The sequence below is a fragment of the Leptonychotes weddellii genome, chromosome 2 (genome assembly GCF_054177405.1).
Source record: "Leptonychotes weddellii isolate Sample4059 chromosome 2, ASM5417740v2, whole genome shotgun sequence".
Lineage (NCBI taxonomy): Eukaryota > Metazoa > Chordata > Mammalia > Carnivora > Phocidae > Leptonychotes > Leptonychotes weddellii.
In genome coordinates this window covers 86,454,351-86,472,114 of record NC_138370.1, presented here as the reverse complement: position 1 = coordinate 86,472,114, position 17,764 = coordinate 86,454,351, and the positions used below count along the sequence as shown (strand labels likewise).

The window sequence follows — 17,764 nt, the reverse complement described above, 5'->3', positions numbered from 1 at the left end:
TCCTGAAGTGAAAGTTTTCCAGATTTTTAAGATATTCCAGAGATGATAAAAATGAGGAGGAGGTTCCCAGTGTAATTGAACTATTGAAAGAAATTTTCCTGTTTAATTTATAATTTAATTAAATTTTTAAAAAAAGATTTTATTTATCTGACAGGGGTAACAGCAGAGGGAGAGGGAGAAGCAGGTTTCCCACAGAGCAGGGAGCCTGATGCGGGGCTCGATCCCAGGACCCCGGGATCATGACCTGAGCCAAAGCAGACGCTTAACAACTGAGCCACCTGGGTGCCCCTCTTTAATTATTTAAATTAAGCTATACATTAATTTGTAGTTGAAACTTATAATTAAACAATAAAATGAGTCAAGAAAGAAGTGTTTGTGTTGTTTTTTCCTTAAAGGAAATTTGTACAGAGTAGTAATGATCTGGCTAGATTCTCTGAATACGTTGTTCTCAGTTCCTCATTTAGGCACTTTGAGAAGATGCCAGCACCTTAGGGTAGGAACCAGGAATTCTCCATATAAATAAGCATCATAAAGCCTTAGGACCTTTTCCTCAGGGAGTGCTTACTAAATGTCAGCTGCTGATGCAAACATTTTGTGTGGACCACCCACCCTGTGTAATCACTGCTCATGGGCCCTATGCTGTAGAAAGCTTAGTTGAGGTTTGTTGTTCTCTTGGTGTAGTAATGCATACATTTAGACACTTGGTCAGTCTTTTAATGAAGATGATTATATGTAACAAAGTTATATTTGAAAAGTATTTGCGAATCTTAGAGGCTGGCTATTAACATTTCTTAGAGTAATCTGTATAGAAAGTTGAGTCATTTTTCGGGATCAATAGTTTAAACTTGTTAGGAATTCGGTTTTCTTTAAGAAGCATTTTGGATTTTTTTTATCATGTACTATGTGGTATAAAATTACTTAGGTGTGCTGTGCATTGTTTGTTCATTCTTTTGTGGCCAATATCCTGGAATCCTGTGCTCTCTTCTACTTCATCTTCTTTTCTCTTTTTTTTTTTTTTAAAGATTTTATTTATTTTTGACAGAGAGAGTGTACAAGCAGGGGAAACAGCAGGCAGAGGGAGAGGAAGAAGCAGGCTTCCTGTGGAGCAGGGAGCCCTATGCAGGGCTCGATCCCAGCACCCTGGGATCATGACCTGAGCTGAAGGCAGACGCTTAACCGTCTGAGCCACCCAGGTGCCCCTCTTCTCTTCTCTTTTTAACTCTGGATCCTGCCCCCCAAAATTCTACTTAAATCATTCTGGGCCCCAGCAGCCTTTCACTTCACACATGTGGCCTCATCCAATTTGTCACCCTATTTGACAGCCTACTTGATACTTGACACCCTACAATTTGGCACTTGATATTATTTCCTGCCTTTATCTTCTTGAGAATTCTTTGGCTTCTGTTATACCACATCAACTTGGTTTTCTCACCCATCCAGCTGTCCTTTCTTCTGGGTTCTCATCTTTTTAGTCTTTTGCTTTCATATTCCCCAAGGCTCTGTTTTGGGCCCTCTGCTCTTCTTTCTGTTTACTCCTGTTCCTTCAGCAGATCATTTATAGACTCCGTCTCAGTCCTCGATTTCCCATCTCTGTGTTAGGACTGTGTTTCCCCCTGCTTGAAGGACAGATAAACCACCATAGTCTCAACTCAGAATGCATAAAAAAAGAACTTAACATCTTTTTCTCAAACTAGCATCCCTTTCTACCAAATTTCTGTTTGTAGTGAAATTATTCTTCTGGTCTTCAAAGCTAGACACCTCGGAGTCTTCCCTACCTTAGTGGGTTTTCTTGGCCCTGTCTTTTGATTTCCCCTTCCCTTTACTTACCTACAACCAGACCCCATCTGACTTCCCTTTTCAAATGTGATCTGTCTGCTCAGTCTTATTTCCCATGATTTACCGTCCATACTCTCCTGATGCTGCCGGTGCTCTTCCTTAATTATAGTCTCTCATCTGACAGACCTTCACTGTTACAATGATTGGCCTTTGCTTATGTGAGCCTTGTTTTTGGAAAATCCTTTTTCCTATCAATTCCTCTCTTTCCATTCCCACCTTTCTCTTCAAAAATCTTTTAAGACCTAGCTCAGCAATCTTCTCCTTTGTGAGACGTTCCCTACCTTCCCAGGGAAAATTGTTTTTATCTCTGTTTTCCCCATAGTGCTTAGTACATATTCTACTTCAGAACCTGATGATTTCTGTTGTTGGACATTGTTGATGTGTTTCTCTCCAGCAGTGGGACTGAGCTCGTTGGACTGGGCAAGGACTGGGATAGACTTTTTTTTTTTTTTAAAGATTTTATTTATTTATTCGTGAGAGACAGAGAGAGAGAGAGAGGCAGAGGGAGAAGCAGGCTCCCAAGGAGCAGGGAGCCCAATGCGGGACTCGATCCCAGGACCCTGGGATCATGACCTGAGCCGAAGGCAGACGCTTAACGACTGAGCCATCCAGGCGCCCCTGGGATAGACTTTTTGTATCTGACCTCATGCATGGTGGCCACTCAAAGAGTGTTTGTTAAATTCTACAAGCACCTGACAAATTAGCCGAGGCTTCTCACTTCCGTTCTGACCTTCTCACATCCTCCTCCTCTTCGCTTTAATCCGCTGTTTCCTTGAGCTGGAAAGTCCTCTCAATCCTTTTACCTTATCCTAGTCCGAATCGTGCTTCAGGCCACCTTTCTTTCACACCATCCTGGACCATCTTTCCTTTCCCACATGCTTCTAATAGTTTGATGTGTTTTAATTTCATGTCCCCTAATGTTATTGGAAATTCCTAGTTGGGAAGGGTTTAAAACAAAAAAAATCAGGGGCTCCTGGGTGGCTTAGTCGTTAAGGGTTTGCCTTCGGCTCAGGTCATGGTCCCAGGGTCCTGGGATCAAGCCCCACATCGGGCTCCCTGCTCAGTGGGGAGTCTGCTTCTCCCTCTCCCACTCCCCCTGCTTGTGTTCCCTCTCTTGCTGTCTCTCTCTCAAATACATAAATAAAATCTTTTAAAAATATATAAAAAATAAAAAATAAATTAAAATTAAATAAATTAAACAAATTAAAAAAAAATACAGACATTACCTAGCAATCTCTTACTCTCTTTTCTTCTCTGAGGGTCTGAGACTGAATTGATTCATCCCAGATCCTTTTCGCTCCATTTGCTGAATGACTGACCAGGCTGAAGCCTATGAAGGGGTTCAATCAATATTTGTAGAACGAGCTAGAACTTTAAATAAATAAACATAAATACTTCAGTATGAGGCATGTAAAGGCGATAAATTGAATGCAGCATCACTGTAGTTCTTTCTGCAGACACCTTTCACATTATTCAAAAGAAGTAATAATGGTAAAACATAATCATTTATTGGGATTACTTTTTATGATGGAAGTTTTTCTTTTCAGCTATTGAATAACATCAGTATTTCTCGCCAATTCCAGAACTAGTTCTAATCCTCTAAATGAGTACAGATCTGACAATTCATACTTGAATCAGACACGTTAATCCTTAAACCTCTCTCTTGGGGCACCTGGGTGGCTCAGTCAGTTAAGCGTCTGCCTTCAGCGTCTGCCTTCAGCTCAGATCCCAGGGTCCTGGGATCGAGTCCCGCATCGGGCTCCCTGCTCGGCGGGGAGCCTGCTTCTCCCTCTCCCATTCCCCCTGCTTGTGTTCCTGCTCTCTCCCTCTCTCTCTGTCAAATAAATAAATAAAATCTTAAAAAAAAAATCCTTAAACCTCTCTCTCTCAAGTCTAAGACCAGTGAATCGTTTTAAAAATTAGGATTAAGAACTGTCTGGTACCATTGTTAGTATCCTTTTTGGCTGTGAGGGAATGGCACAAATAGTTTAATCCTAATGTTCAGATTTATGAGCCAAAATTCATTACCACAATCTTAAAACTCTTAAAAGGACAGAAATTGTATGACAAAGTGAGTCACAGTCTTTGTGATGTGATGTCTGTAACGGTGGGTGGGAGAAATTGTTGAATGACCAGTCTTATTCTACTCCTTTCTAAGCTGAATCATTTTACAAATAGAAAACAATTCATAGGTTTTTCAGTGGTCATTCCAGAAATAGAAAATGGAAGAGAGTAACAGAATCAAATAATACCTCCATTAAAAAAATTACTTTTTGAAATGTATCAGTTGATGAACAGTCTGTCTTGAATTAGAAATAAAATTAATTTACTGCTTAATAACATGTAACTTTTAATCTAACACCTCCAGTCCCCCCCATCTATTAATTATAGTAGTTTTCTTGCCTAGAATTTTTTTTCATTCTCCTGTGTAATTTGATCTTTCTCCTCATAGCTATTTCTAGCTTTGACTCATTTGAAGATGGTGTATATGTGTTGGGGGAAGGTGTCATTTACTTACTGGTCAATGGCTACTTGAATTAGATGGGGATTCAAGGAAAGAAAGTCTCTTTAATCTTGGAAATTATGATCTGGGATGGTATAATCTTGCATTTTGCACGGTTGGTCCTCTTTTGTTAATTCTTATTAGAAACAGAAGTTTGGAGAGCCTTTCTCAGAGTCTTTAATCTTTAAATATAAGATTAATTAACCTTATTTCCTTATCTTCTTTGGGGGTAAAGCATTTATCCAAAAAATTATGTGAAAAAAGAAATACTCTGAGTGTGTTTCTAAGTTTTAGAAGTTCTTTTTACATACTTATATTTTTACATTACTCTAAACTCAGTAATTTAGTAATGGGAATATAATTCAAGCAAAACTGGGAAGACAGTCTTGCTAACTGGTTTAATAGAGATACTATATGTAAAGAGGACATATACAGTAAATGTTGGATTAAAAAATGATGAACTACAGCAACTCTTTCGGCTGCTACACGGTGGGAAAAGTGAGGCACAGATTATTTTGTGGTGAGGGTATTAAAGCCACAAAGTATTCTTGGGATCTGTCCAACCTTGGCCAGATGCCTAGGGAGATTGCTGTAGTGATAGGCAAAGTCTCTGCACAGGGCAGGAGAGGGAGGACCAGTTGTTTGACCTTCACCTCTATATTCCTAGGACCTTGGTATTTACAGAGTATTTTTTGAATGAATGAATGAAATTCTTGAGAATATGCTCTATGTCAGCTGTACAAATAATATGTTTACTCTTGATTGCATACAAGCTTATGAAGCACAAGTATCATTAACTTCGTTTATAGATAATACAGTTTTGGTATTACCTTTTCAAAACACGATCTCTTTGTGACAAGTAATGAATTAAAACTTCTAGACTTCTTGGTGTTTAGAATGCGGATTCATGGTCAGAATTCTAGATAGACAATGTAGCAGAAATTTGAACAGAGCAATTTAAAAAAAGAATTTAAACTCTTCCCAGAGGCTTTGCCATGTCCAGCAAAGTTAAGGTTTCTGCCATCTTTTCTCCCACGATTTTATTGCATTATTGTTGTTTAGAAAATATTAGTCATTTAATATAAAACAATTCCTTGGGTGCTTGGGTGGCTCAGTCAAGTGTCTGCCTTCGGCTCTGGCCATGATCCCAGGGTTCTGGGATCGAGTCCTGCATTGGGTTCCCTGCTCAGCGGGGAGTCTGCTTCTCCCTCTCCTTCTGTGGCTCCCCCTGCTTGTGCTCTCACTCTCTCTTTAAATAAATAAATTCTTTAAACAAATAAAACAATTCCTTAAAATTTAGGGATTGTTTTCTGAAGAACTCAAAGATTTTTAAATGCATGTACAAAAATAGACTAGTACATAATTAAAGGTAAATACTATATAAGAACGGAATGAACCTTGGGGCACCTGGGTGGCTCAGATGGTTAAGCGTCTGCCTTCTGCTCAGGTCATGATCCCAGGGTCCTGGGATCGAGCCCCACATCAGGCTCCCTGCTCAGCGGGGAGCCTGCTTCTCCCCTTCCCTCTGCTTCTCCCCTTCCCTCTGCTTCTCCCCCTGCTCGTGCTCTCTCTCTCTCTCTGTATCTCTGTGTCTTGAATGAATTAAAAAAAAAGAATGGAATGAACCTTGAAGATAGGGTCTGGAAGATTAAAATGCAGGATAAGCTGGGGCTTACAGAAAGTGCAAAGAGAATAACTGAAAGGGTGTTTTAAAAGTTAGTTCCTGGGGCGCCTGGGTGGCTCAGTCGTTAAGCGTCTGCCTTCTGCTCAGGTCATGGTCCCAGGGCCCTGGGATGGGGAGCCCCACATCAGGCTGTCTGCTCGGCGGGAAGCCTGCTTCTCTCTCTCCTACTGCCCCTGCTTGTGTTCCCTCTCTCACTGTCTCTCTCTGTCAAATAAATAAATGAAATCTTTAAAAAATAAATAAATAAAAGTTAGCTCCTTTCAAGGAAATTTGAGATAGGCTCACTATTTAAGAACACGTGATATAAGACTAAAAACCAACCCTCCAAAAGCAGATGTAGTTGGACCTATTTTATTTTAATCTTCCATTTCATTTAAAAACTTCTTCTTTTAATCTGGTCCATCAGTAGTTTTTTGGTGTCTGCTGTGTGAAGAAATAAAGACCAAGATCGACAAAGACATGTCAAGAAAGCACTTAACCAGACACATCCAGAAATGTATCTAAAATTAAACAACTCTTTCCTTGAAATCACTTTGCCCCTCTTTTCCGACTCCCCAATATTTTTAAACAGTATCACCATCTTTCTTGCCAGCCGGGCCCATCTCTTGGAGCAAATGTATACTCTTCATCTTCCTCAATGCTCACATCCTTTTCTCAAGCCCTATGCATTTCAGTTATGCAATGTCTTCTACACTCACGTTGGTCTCCGCACCTTGCCGCAGCTGCCCTGGTTCTGTCCCTGACTGGTGCAACTGCCTGCTAACCCATCCCATCTGTATGAGTCTGCTAGGGCTGCCATAACGAAATACCATGGATTGAGTGGCTCAAGCAACAGAAATCTATCTTCTCATAGTTCTGGAGGCTACAAGTCCAAGATCAAGGTGTCTGTAGGTTTCTTGTCTTCTGAGGATCCTCCTTGGTTAGCGGATGGCTGCCTTCTTGCTGCCTCTTCACTTGGTCATCCTTCTGTGCACACACAAAGTTCGTCTTATAAAAGACACCAGTCAGGTTGGGTTAGGGCCGTCTCTAATGACCTCATTTTAACTTAACCACCTCTCTAGAAGCCTGGTCTCCAAATACGGTCATTTCTGAGGTAGTGGGAGTTAGGGCTTAAACGTATGAATTTGGGGGGCAGTGAGATATAATTCAGGCAGAGTAATCTTTCTGAAGACCAGCTCTGATCATGTTATTCCTCTCCTCTGTGAAACATATGGACTTGAAAGGGTCCAACCCCTGGTACACACATTACTTACAGATGGGGGAACTGTTGAAAGTCTGAAAGAATCATAGAGAATAGGAAATTTACCAGCAGATGGGTACTTGTCATAGATATCAAAAAGTGGAATAAAGATGTTTTCTGGAAACTAGAGACAGGTAGTAAGCTTAATGTAGGTCCTTGTTAAAAAAAATCCCAAGAGGCTTGAGAATACTGAGAAAAGAAAACACAATAAATAGTATATAGGGTAAAATAATAGAAGAATAGTAACATGCATAAGCTTGATATGTTGATTTCAATGGGCTATCTGACCTATTTTTTTTTCAGGTTTTATAATATTTATACTGTTTTTTAAGTTTTTATTTTAATTCCAGTAACATACATTGTTATAACATTTTCAGGTGTACAATATAGTGATTCAGCACTTCCGTACATCACCCTGTGCTCATTATGACAAGTGCACTTCTTCCTTAACCCCCATCACCTATTTCACCATCCCTCACCCACCTCCCCTCTGGTGACCATCAGTTTGTTCTCTGCAGTTAGAGTCTGTTTCTTGATTTGTCTCTCTCTCTCTCTTTTTTCCCCTTTCTTGTTTGTTTTATTTCTTAAATTACACATAGGAATGAAATCATATGGTATTTGTCTTTCTATGACTCAATTCTCTTAGCATTATACTCTAGCTCCATTCATTGTTGCAAACAGCAAGATTTCATTCATTTTTAAGGCTGAATAATATTCCATTGTGTGTGTACACACACACACACACCACATTTTCTTTATCAGTCCATCAACTGATGGACACTTGAGCTGCTTCCATATCTTGGCTAATGTAAATCATGCTGCTATAAACATAGGGGTGCATGTATCCCTTTGAATTAGTGTTTTGTATTCTTCTGTAAATATCCAGTAGTGGAATTACTGGATCAGGTGGTGATTCTATTTTTAACTTTTGGAGAAACCTCCATACTGTTTTCCACAGTGGCTGCACCAGTTTGCATACCCACCAACAGCATGAGGGTTCCTTTTTCTCCACATCCACTCCAACTTCTGTTGTTTGTATTTTTTAATTTTAGCCATTCTGACAGGTATGAGGTGATATCTCATTGTGGTTTTGATTTGCATTTCCCTGATGATGAGAGATGATGAGAATCTTCATGTATCTGTTGGCCATCTGTATGTCTTTGGAGAAATGTCTATTCATGTCTTATGTCCATTTTTTAATTGGATGATTTGTGGGTATTAAGTTATATAAGTTCTTTTGTATAAGTATATTTTGGATACTAACGCTTTATCAGCTATGTCATTGTAAATATCTTCTCCCATTCCATTGGTTGCCTTTTACTTTTGTTGATTGTTTCCTTCACTGTGCAGAAGCTTTTTATTTTGATGTAGTCCCAATAGTTTATTTTTGCTTTTGTGTCCTTTGCCTCAGGAGATATATCTAGAAAGAAGTTTTATAGCTGATGTCAAAGAAGTTATTCCCTATGTTCTCTTCTAGGATTTTCATGGTTTCAGGTCTCACATTTAGGTCTTTCATCCATTTTGAATTTATTTTTTGTGTATGGTGTAAGAAAGTGGTCCAGTTTCATTTTTTGTATGTTGCTATCCAGTTTTCCCAACATTATTTGTTGAAGAGACAGTCTTTTTTCCCACTGGATGTTCTTTCCTGCTTTGTTAAAGATTAATTGACCATATAATTGTGGGTTTATTTCTGGGTTTTCTATTCTGTTTGATTGATGTGTCTGTTTTTGTGCCAGTGCTGTACGGTTTTGATGACTACAGCTTTGTAATAGAACTTGAAGTTCAGAATTGTGATACCTCCGGCTTTGCTTTTTTTTTTCCAAGATTGCTTTGGCTATTTGGGGTCTTTTGTGGTTCCATACAAATTTTAGGATTGTTTGTTTTGGTTCTGTGAAAAATGCTGTGGGTAGTTTGATATGGATTTCATTAAATGTATAGATTACTTTGGGTAATATGGACATTTTAACAATATTCTTCCATTCAATGAGCATGTATTGTCTTCCCATTTCTTTGTGTCATCTTTCACTTCTTTCATCAGTGTTTTTTAGTTTTCAGAGTACAGGTCTTTCACCTCTATGGTTAGGTTTATTTCTAGGTATCTTATTATTTTGGGTACAATTGTAAATGGGATTGTTTTCTTAATTTCTCTTTTTGCTTCTTCATTATTGGCGTATAGAAATGCAACAGATATCTGTACATTGATTTTGTATCCTGCAACTTTACTGAATTCGTTTATCAGTTTTAGCAGTTTTTTGGTGGAGTCTTTAGGATTTTCTATATACAGTATCACATCATCTGCCAATAGTGGAAGTTTTACTTCTTCCTTATGGATTTGGATGCCTTTTATTTCTTTCTGTTGTCTGACTGCTGTGGCTAGGACTTCCAATACTATGAGAGTGGATGTCCTTGTCTTGTTGCTGACCTTAGGGAAAAAGCTCTCAGTTTTTCCCCATTGACAATGATGTTAGCTGTGGGTTTTTCATACGTGGCCTTTATTATGTTGAGGTATGTTCCCTCTAACCTACTTTGTTGAGGGTTTTCCTCATGAATGGATGTTGTACTTTGTTAAATGCTTTTTCTGTGTCTATTGAAATAATCATATGGTTCTTTTCTTTTATTGGTATGATGTATCACATTGATCAATTTGCAAATATTGAACCACCCTTGCAACCCAGTAATATATTCCACTTGATCACGGTGAATGATTTTTTTAATATATTGTTGAATTTGGCTTGCTAGTATTTTCTTGAGAATTTTTGCATCTGTATTCATCAGGGATATTGGCCTGTAGTTCTCTTTTTTAGTGGTGTCTTTATCTGGCTTTGGTATCAGGGTAATTCTGGCCTCATAGAATAAATTTGGAAGTTTTCTATTTTTTGGAATAGCTTAAGAATAGGTATTAATTCTTCTTTAAATATTTGGTAGAATTCCCCTGGGAAGCCATCTGTTCCTGGACTTTTGTTTGTTGGGAGTTTTTTTGATTACTGATTCATTTTCTTTCCTGGTTATCAATCTGTTCAAATTTTCTATTTCTTCCTGTTTCAGTTTTGATAGTATATATGTTTCTAGGACTTTATCCATCTCTTCTTGGTTGTACAATTTGTTGGCATATAGTTTTTCATAATATTCTCTTATGATTGCATTTCTGGAGTGTTTGTTGTTATCTCTCCTCTCTCATTTGTAATTTTATTTGAGTCCTTTCTCTGTTTTTCATGGTAAATCTGTCTAGAGGTTTATCAATTTTATTGATTTTCTCAAAAAACTAGCTCCTGGTTCATTCATCTGTTCTATTATTTTTTTAGTTTCTATATCATTTATTTCTGCTCTGATCTTTATTCCTTCCTTCTGCTGGTATTAGTTTTTTTGTTTTTTTTCTTTTTATGGCTCCTTTAGGTATTAGGTTAGGTTGTCTATTTGAGATTTTTCTTGCTTCTTGAGGTAGGCCTATATTTCTATAAACTTGCCTCTTAGAACTGCTTTTGCTGCATCCCAGATGTTTTAGATGGTTGTGTTTTCATTTTCATTTGTTTCCATGTACTGTTTTGTTTCTTCTTTATTTCCTGGTTGACCCATTCATTGTTTGGTTGGATGTTATTTAACCTCCATGTATATGTGGTCTTTCCAGATTTTTTTCTTGTGGTTGACTTCTTGTAGCGGTTAGAAAATATGCATGGTATGATTTCAATCTTCTTGAATTTGTTGAGGCTTGTTTTATGGGCAAGTGTTCCATGTACACTTGAAAAGAATGTGTATTCTGCTGTTTTAGGATGGAATGTTCTAAATATATCTGTTAAATTCTTTTGGTTCAGGGTGTCATTCAAAGCAGTTCCCTTGATTTTCTGTTTAGATGTTCTGTGTATTGATATAAGTGGGATATTAAAGTCTCCTACTCTTATTGTATTATTATCGGTTAGATCCTTTATGTTTGTTTTTAATTGTTTTCTGTGTTTGGGTGCTCCTGTGTTGGGTGCATAAATATTTACAATTTTTGTACCTTGTTGGATTGTCCTCTTTATTATTATATAGCGTCCTTCCTTGTCTCTTGTTACAGTCTTTGTTTTAAAGTCTACTGTTGGGTACCTGGTTGGCTCAGATGGTTGGGCATCTGCCTTTGGCTCGGGTCATGATCCCAGGGTCCTGGGATTGAGTCCCACGTTGGGCTCCTTGCTCGGCAGGGAGCCTGCTTCTCCCTCTCCCACTGTTGCTCCCCCTGCTTGTGCTTTCTCTCTCTGCCAAATAAAGAAATAAAAGCTTTAAAAAAAATAACAAAGTCCACTTTGTCTGATATAAGTATTGCTACTCCAGCTTTCTTTTGACATCCCACCTGCATGATAGATGTTTCTCCACCCCCTCACTTTCAGTCTGCAGGTGTCTTTAGGGCTCAAATAAGTCTTTTGTAGGCAGCATATAAATGGGTCTTGTTTTTTTTTTATCCATTCTGTCACCTTATGTCTTTTGATTGGAGCATTTAGTCCATTTATATTCAAAGCAATTATTGATAGATGTGTATTTATTGTCATTTTATTATTTGTTTTGTGGTTGTTTCTGAAGATCTTTTCTGATCCTTTCTTGTCTTTCTCATGGTTTGCTGATTTTCTTTAGTGATATAACTGGATTTCTTTCTCCTTATTTTTTGCATATTTGTTAGTGGTTTTTGATATATGGTTATCCTTAGGTTTGTATATAACTTCTGCATATAGCAGTCTACATTAAGTAGATGGTCATTTAAGTTTGAACCCATTCTTTACACCTCTCCTCTCCATGTTTTAGGTATATGCTGTTATATTTTATATCCTTTTATTTTGTGACTTTCTTGACTGATTTTTTTTACATAAATATTCACTTTTTTTTTTTTTTTTTTTACTGCTTTTGTGTTTTCTACCTTATGCTGTCACTTTTAGTTTCTCCTTTCCACTCAGAGATCCTTTTAATATTTATTACAGGGTTGGCTTAGTGGTCATGAATTCCTTTAGTATTTGCTTATCTGGGAAACTGTATCTGTGTGTTCTAAATGAGGGCTTTGCTGGGTAGAATATTCTTGGCTGCATATTTTCCCCATTCATGCTATTGCCTTCTGGCTTGCCAAGTTTCTGCTGAAAAACCTCCTGTCAGCCTTGCGGGTTTTCCCTTATAAGTTACTGTCTTTTGTCTTGCTGCTTTTAAGTTTTTTTCTTTATCACTATAATTTGGCAATTTAATTACAATATGTCTTTGTATGGGTCTGCTTTTGTTGATTTTGATGGGAGTTCTCTGTGCCTCCTGGATTGGGATATCTGTTTTCTCCCCCAGGTTATGGAATTTTTCGGCTATTATTTCTTCAAATAAATTCTCTGCTCCCTTCTCTCTCTCTTCTTCTGGGACTCTATAATGCAAATATTACGCTTGATGGAGACACTGAATTCTCTAGGCCTATTTTCATTTTGCATAACTCTTTTTTCTCTCTTTTGTTCACCTTGATTACTTTCTAGTACTCTGTCTTGTAGGTTTTTAATTCATTCCTCGGCTTCTTCCAGCCTGCTGTTCTTTCCATCAAGCATGTTTCTCATTTCATTTTTGTGCCCTTTATGTCTGCTATGTTACTCCTTATCTCTGTGTTATGGGTCTTACTCATGTTTTCCACTCTTTTGTCTGAGTGTCCTTATGATCATTACTTTAAATTCTCTATCAGGCATGTGACTTATAGCTTTTTCACTTACATCTCTGGTCATGGCCTTGTCCTGTTCTTTCGTTTGGGATGAATTTATCTGTCTTGTTTTATCTAATTAGTCTCTTTGCATGTTTATTTGTGTTAGGAAAGTCAGCTACTTCTCCCGCTCTTGAGGGTAATGACCTTATGAAGAAGAGGTCCTAGAGTGCCCTGCCATGTACTGGCCCCTGCTCCCCAGGGTCTGGCACTTCCAGGAGTGTGTCCAGTGTGTGCTGCGTGTGCTCTGCTGTTGTGTCCTGGCTGCTTCATCCTCAGGCCACTAGTCTGCAGAGGCTTTCTGTGTCTGTTGTGGGCAGTGTTTGGTCCCTGGCCTGAAGGTGGTGCGTTTTAAGTAGGTATGCTTGTTGTATTTGTGAAATGAGACCTGTCACCACCACTGCCGAACTGAGGCCCTGCAAAATACCCCTCTCAGGAGCCGTGGTGTGGGCAGGGGTTTGGGCCGGTCTTCTGGCGAAGGGGGTCTGCTGTGCTCGAACTGAGGCAAGTGTGATTGGGAGGGGTGGTTCCACTACGGCGGGGTGGGGCTTGGTGTAAGCAAGTTAGGTAGCCAGTGTCTGAGCTGTACTCGTTCCTGAAGGTGGCTGGGGAGGAAAAGGGTACCTAGCGGTTCCTTTGTTTCTTGAGGTGCCTCTCTGTGAATGCTGCTTCTCTGGGACATGCTCTGAGATAAGCAACTAACCTCCCTGTGTGTGCCCCAGGTGCTCTTAAGATCGCTGTTCCCATGCTGTATGTCCATAGGCTGTTTGCCCTGCCTTTTCTCCAAGAGCAGTACAGTGCCTTCTGACCTCTCCCAGAGCCAAGCATGCTGACCTTTAAAACTTCAGGCTTTAAGTCCCACTGGTTGCAAGAACTCATGAAATTGTTTTCCAAGCCAATTGCTGTGGTGATTCGTTTTCCCCTTGGGTTCCCCTGTGTGTTCATCTGTCTCTCGCCCTTCTCTACTACTGTGACTCCCTCCCCACCCCATTGGCCACGATCCTCCATTTCTCTCCCAAACTATGTCTCTGCACTTCCTATGCTGTGTCCTCTTCTCTACCTTTAGTTGTGGAGTTTGTTCTACCAGTCTTCAGGCCAATTTCTGGGGTATTTAGGATGATTTGATAGTTATCTGGTTGTATTCATGGGACAAGGGGAGCCTAGGGTCCTCCTACTCCACTGCCATTTTTTCTCTCTCCTGACTGAATTTTTCATACCAACCTTTTACAAAAGAAGTGTGTTTTCTTTGGGAGAGAGTCTAGAGTTTTTCATGTTTGGGCTTGTTAAGCCAGGGCCCATGAACCCCTTCACTTTTAATGAACAGGAAGATAAAAAAAAAAAAAAAGAAGATAAAGAAAATTGGTCATAGGGATTTATTGTTATGATCTAAAAGTATTCTTAATAGCTGACTGTATTATCTAATTACCACCAAAGTTGATACTTTTATAAATCAAAGTTATAATTTTGGTGAGACCCTCCACCCAACTTTTAACAGCAATGTAGCTAATCTTCCTGTATAATAGGAGAATTCATTTACTTATTTACATACGTGTTTTGCAAAAGTAATTTTTCTTGAAAGTCACTTCAGGAAATTACATTATTCAAAGTTGGATATTCTTTGAGTGTTTTAATGAGATTAGAAGAAAAAAATCTGTTTGATTATACCTACATTGCATATTTTCCAGGCTTAAATTATTTTTGGCCTTGTTTAATGACGTAGAACTGTAGAGATTTTCTGTGGTAGGATTCTGAAGAACTTTGGCCTTACCCACGGATCTCACCTCCAGAAGCGGAGTTAGGCACCTCTGTTTTTCCAGAAGGAGCCTAACTCCAACCATGGCTGACAGTTAAAGCATCTGGTCCTGCTCTCTAGGTAGGGCAGAGAGCAGAAACTTTTAAAAGACCTGCTGTGGGGAATAATATTTATGGAAGCCTCACTCAAGGATATATAGTATAGCTTTACTCCAGGTTGGAGAGTCTAACCTAAGGGGTCCATCTATGGACGAGCTTTAGGTTTCCATGATTCCAATTCTTAATCTCAGGAAACAAACTGAGGGTTGCTGGAGTGGTGGGGGTGGGAGGGATGGGGTGGCTGGGTGATGGACATTGGGGAGGGTGTGGGCTATGGTGAGCACTGTGAATTGTGTAGGACTGTTGAATCACAGACCTGTACCTCTGAAACAAATAATACATTATATGTTTAAAAAAAAAGAAGAAGAAGAAGGTAGTAGGAAGGGAAAAATGAAGGGGGCGGCAATCAGAGGGGGAGACGAACCATGAGAGACTATGGACTCTGAGAAACAAACTGAGGGTTCTAGAGGGGAGAGGGGTGGGGGGATGGGTTAGCCTGGTGATGGGTATTAAAGAGGGCACGTTCTGCATGGAGCACTGGGTGTTATATGCAAACAATGAATCATGGAACGCTACATCAAAAACTAATGATGTAATGTATGGTGATTAATATAACATAATAAAATAAAATAAAAAAAATAAGTGCAAAATATTATGCCAGGGTGTTTTTCAAGAGGATACATAGCATTTTATCAAGATTCTCAGAGTTGTCCATGATCCAAAATATGTTAAGGACAGTACACTAGAATCACTAAAGTATCTTCTATTTAGCCTGACCAGTAGTGAGAGAACCAATTTGAATGTGTTGGTTGGTGTGAGCCTTTAGCTTATGGTGAGTGATTTTTTTAGTATAACACCTGTATTAAACTCATCTCTGTGTTAATTCTAAGAAGTGTTTAAAGCTGCTGTTTATCTCACTTCATAGTATCCACTTTGAGTCCCTTGGGAAAAATTTCTCTTTGGTAACTGTGTCAGGAGTACTTACCCTTCTCCTTAACAGCCAGTTTGTTTTAACCTTACTGTCTTTGAGAAACTTGTTCCTGCTATTGGCTTCTAGAAAGCCAAATACATGGTCTGCTCCTTGCATGTATAATCTCAATCATGGCTTCACCATTTTTCAGCACTTGAATTTGTTTGCCTCATTTAAAAACCATTTTTAACATTTTTTTTTTTTGTCTTGGTATGTTGTCAGTATCTTTGTAACTCATCTTACATATTACTTGGGACCTGACAAGTTTTATCTCAATAAAAATAATGTATTTTTTTTTTTTTTTTTTGGAGGGACTACTTGTTTTTACTGATACTTATTTTTTTTAACAAGGCTGCTATCTGGTAATACAGTATTTTATTCTGTTCATTAATAACTAATACTCAAGATCTTTTATAATATTAATAGAACTTAATCTAAAAGAATCAACTTACTTTGTTTACATTTCAATATTGGGTATGAGAGTCAAAATAATTATGGTCAAAATTATTACATAAAAAATTTTAGTAAATGCTCATTGTTAGTCTACATACAATTTAGTTATTGGCATAAAGTTATTTAGTTGCCAGAAGAACATTTGGTTTACTTCACTAATAGGAATATCTCTTAATGCTGGGATGGACTCTTGGTATTTCTTCTGCTGTTGATTTTTAGCATAGTTATCTGTGATTGTATGAATGGAGTTGAGTGGAGAGGTACTCATCATGTTTATTCCTAATAAGAGTACGTAACCAATTACTATACTAATGAGGAAGTAGATGGGCAATGCAGCTGCCTAGTATTTTTGAGGCCAATAGGTTAATCCTAAGGAGTTTAGCCAAGATTCAGGAATAAATGCCCACACAAGATATAGGATGAAGCCAAATTGGGAGCTTAAGAAAAGAACAAAGCCATAAATCGCTCTTTCTGACAATGGCGACGGTGAATTTCCCACCATTTTCCCTGTGGCTTTAGACAATTCTGCAGGATTTGCCTCCCTGCGCAAAGGGCTTGGCAGGGCCGGGCTCGGGGCACGCCCGCCTCCCCAGGTCTGGGCCACGGCGCCCGGGCCCGGGCCCTGCCCTCTCGGGGAAGCTTCAGTTTCTTATTCAAGGGTTGGGGGGTGGGAGGGGCCCTTGACCTTGGGTCCTCGAAGCGCCCACTCAGGCCCCTTCCGACAGCTCGGCCACTTCAGCGCTGAGTCCCCCGTGCAAGCACCTTCCGGAAAGCCTGCGTGGGGGTGAGAAAGGGAAAAATTAAAGGAAAGGCCGGGTCGCTACGGCGCCCCCCGCTCCCGCCCAGGTGCAGGCGCAGGCGCAGGTGCAGGCACGCCGCGACCCTTGCCGGCCCGGAGCGCGCGAGCGCGGGGGACGGCCGGGTCCAAAAATAATGTATTTATTGATTTGGTATTTTAACCACAGGTGTCTAATATATTGTCATGTATTGCATTAGATACTGGGAATTAAAAAGTCCAATAAGAGAGGCCCATACCCCCTTAAAACATGTGTTGTCTGGGAGGACAAGAAGAGATGCAAAATGTTATGCCTGCTTTGCTTGTGTCATGTCCTTGTGTTGTAACAGAGTGAGGTCATTCCAAGGAGGATAGTCAATTCTGACAGGAAAATCAGAAAAGGCTTGGAACAGGAGTGACTGCCGAACTGGGTCCTGGGTGGCAAGTAGGTGTTACCACCAAAGAGTGATGCTTTAGATTTTTATTCTAAATCAAAGTTACAACATTTTGGTAGACCCTCCACCCAACTTTTAACAGCAGTGTGGCTAATATCCCCATTCAGCAGAAGTCATTTAGTTATTTACATATATGTTTTGCAACTCAACTAATTTTTCTTGGAAGGCAAATAAAGGCATGAAGGCCAAGGAAACAGTGCCAGGTCTGGTATGTTTTGGAAACTGCAAATAGTTTGGCATGGCTGGAGTGTAGGGTTATGGTAAACAGCAAGGCCAGCCACGTAGGAAGGGCCTGGGTTCTGGTGGGCCTTGTA

At 39.4% G+C, this 17,764-nt stretch overlaps 1 protein-coding gene and 1 pseudogene across 1 annotated transcript in view; one reads left to right on the top strand and one right to left on the bottom strand.

Moving 5' to 3' along the window:
• Positions 1-17,764, top strand: part of FGF2 (fibroblast growth factor 2) — a 65,002-nt gene that overhangs the window by 6,572 nt on the left and 40,666 nt on the right.
• On the bottom strand, positions 16,250-16,787 carry LOC145720126 (phosphatidylinositol N-acetylglucosaminyltransferase subunit P pseudogene; annotated as a pseudogene).